Source organism: Sardina pilchardus, chromosome 13, assembly GCF_963854185.1.
Source record: "Sardina pilchardus chromosome 13, fSarPil1.1, whole genome shotgun sequence".
NCBI lineage: Eukaryota > Metazoa > Chordata > Actinopteri > Clupeiformes > Clupeidae > Sardina > Sardina pilchardus.
In genome coordinates, this window is record NC_085006.1 from 33,812,403 (window position 1) to 33,814,902 (window position 2,500).

Genomic DNA, 2,500 nt, shown 5'->3' on the forward strand with positions numbered 1-2,500 from the left:
TTCATGTGCAGTAAGCATTTGATTGTCATTTGTCAGTATGCATTTTTTTTTTTATATATATATTTTTTGGGGCTTTTTATGCCTTTAATTGGACAGGACAGTAGAGAGCATGACAGGAAACGAGCAGGAGAGAGAGCTGGGGTGGGATCCGGAAAGGACCACGGGGCGGGAATAGAACCCGGGTCGCCGGCGTGCGGTGCAGGTGCCCCAGCCAGTCGCGCCACGGCTGGGGCCGTCAGTATGCATTTTGAATAGCTAAAAGTCCTATGGGGAGTTTCCATAGGTTTTTTTTGTTTTGTTTTGTTTTAAAAAAAAAAAACGCATGAGCATACCTTGGCAAATAATGGTCTACAGCACTCATATTTCATATTTCATGCTATATTGATCTACTTTTGCACACAGCTTCACAGGACCTGGTTCTAGGCCTCAGCGGTGTTTCCTATTGGCTCAGAGGGACCTAGAGGGCTGATATGCGGTCAGTTCAGAGATGCTTGCAATCCGCCAGGAATACAAAACTATATTCAACCATACTACAAGCTTGATGTTTGGCACTGAGCTACATGCTAAAACACACCTGACATTTAGCACAGCGCTACATGTTAAACAAGCCAGAGGTTAGCACTGAGCTACATGCTAAAACAGGCCTGATGTTTAGCACAGCGCTACATGTTAAACAAGCCCGAGGTTAGCACTGAGCTACATGCTAAAACAGGCCTGATGTTTAGCACTGAGCTACATGCTAAAACAGGCCTGATGTTTAGCACTGAGCTACATGTTAAACAAGCCCGAGGTTAGCACTGAGCTACATGCTAAAACAGGCCTGATGTTTAGCACTGAGCTACATGCTAAAACAGGCCTGATGTTTAGCACTGAGCTACATGTTAAACAAGCCAGAGGTTAGCACTGAGCTACATGCTACAACATGAACTCAGTCAACTTACATACAGACAAGACGTCAAATATTTTATAGTCTTTTTATGGTATGTATCATATAATATTATATATATTTTTCCATATGTCAACAAAACAGGTTCAACAAAGTCTAAAGCAAAACAAAAAGGCATTATGTACAACTTTCTCCATTTTCCAAGGATCCCCCCACGCCGCCATGAACATGAACACACACACACACACACACACACACACACACACACACACACACAGTTATATATACATACAAGTTGGCAGGTTAACAGGCATACACAAAGAGCAACGTGTCCATGTGTGTGTGTGTGTGTGTGTGTGTGTGTGTGTGACTCTGTGAATCCAATGACATGCAGTCTTTCACTGGTCATCTACTGTGAGTGTGTGTGAGGTTGAATGTGAGTGTGAGATGTGTGTGTGTGTGTGTGTTTGTGTGTGTGAGGGCCAGTGTGAATGCAAGTGTATGTATAACTGTTTGTGTGTGAGTGTGTTGTGTGTGAGTGTGAGTATGTGTGTGGTGTGTTAGTGTGTGTGTGCTGTGTGTGTGAGTGTGGTGTGTGTGTGTGTGTGTGTGTGAGAGTATGTGCGTGGTGTCTTATTGTGTGTGTGCTGTGTGAGTGTGTGCTGTGTGTGTGAGTATGTGTGTGGTGTGTGTGTGCGTGTGTGTTAGAGTATGTGCGTGGTGTGTGAGCATGGTGTGTGTGTGAGTATGTGTGTGGTGTGGTGTGTGAGTGTGTGTATGTGTGTGTGTGTGTATGTGTGTGTGTGTGTGTGGTGTGTGTGTGTGCTAGGTGGCGTGTGAGTGTGGTGTGTGTGAGTATGTGTGTGGTGTGTAAGTATGTGTGTGGCGTGTGTATGTGTGGTGTGTGCGCTGTGTGTGTGTGAGTACGTGTGTGGTGTGTGAGTATGTGTGTGATGTGTTTGTGTGTGCTGTGTGAGTGTGTGCTGTGTGTGTGAGTATGTGTGTGGTGTGTGTGTGCGTGTGTGTTAGAGTATGTGCGTGGTGTGTGAGCATGGTGTGTGTGTGAGTATGTGTGTGGTGTGGTGTGTGAGTGTGTGTATGTGTGTGTGTGTGTGTGTGCTAGGTGGCGTGTGAGTGTGGTGTGTGTGAGTATGTGTGTGGTGTGTAAGTATGTGTGTGGCGTGTGTGTGTGTGGTGTGTGTGGTGTGTGCGCTGTGTGTGTGTGGTGTGTGAGTATGTGTGTGGTGTGTGTGTGGTATGTAAGTATGTGTGTGGCGTGTGTGTGTGGCGTGTGTGTGTGAGTATGTGTGTGGTGTGTGTGGTCTGTGCGCTGTGTGTGTGTGTGAGTATGTGTGGTGTGTGTGTGTGTGTGTGTGTGTGTGTGTGTGTGTGTGTGTGTGTGTGTGTGTGTTTCACAGGAATATTGTCCTCATGTTCATGTTCTCTGCAGTAGGAGGTCCTGGTCACCAGGGGGCAGCGTTCCCCCACACAGCCCATCAGTGCGGCACACACCAGCCACGCGCTGTGGGGGGGGGAGAGGGTCTCTGGTGTGTGTGAGTGTGTGTGGTGTGGGTGTGTGTGTGAGTGTGTCTGTGGTGTGTGTGAGTGTGTGTG

The 2,500-nt window shown here is 47.0% G+C and overlaps 1 protein-coding gene across 1 annotated transcript in view; it reads right to left on the minus strand.

The window, feature by feature from the left end:
- Positions 1–2,290: 2,290 nt before the first annotated feature.
- The window catches only part of cab39 (calcium binding protein 39), a 23,143-nt gene continuing 22,933 nt past the window's right edge, over positions 2,291–2,500 (minus strand). Inside the window, exon 9 of the mRNA XM_062552960.1 lies at positions 2,291–2,500. This exon is cut by the window's right edge and continues 1,308 nt beyond it. The gene's annotated coding sequence lies outside the window, so the exon portion shown is untranslated.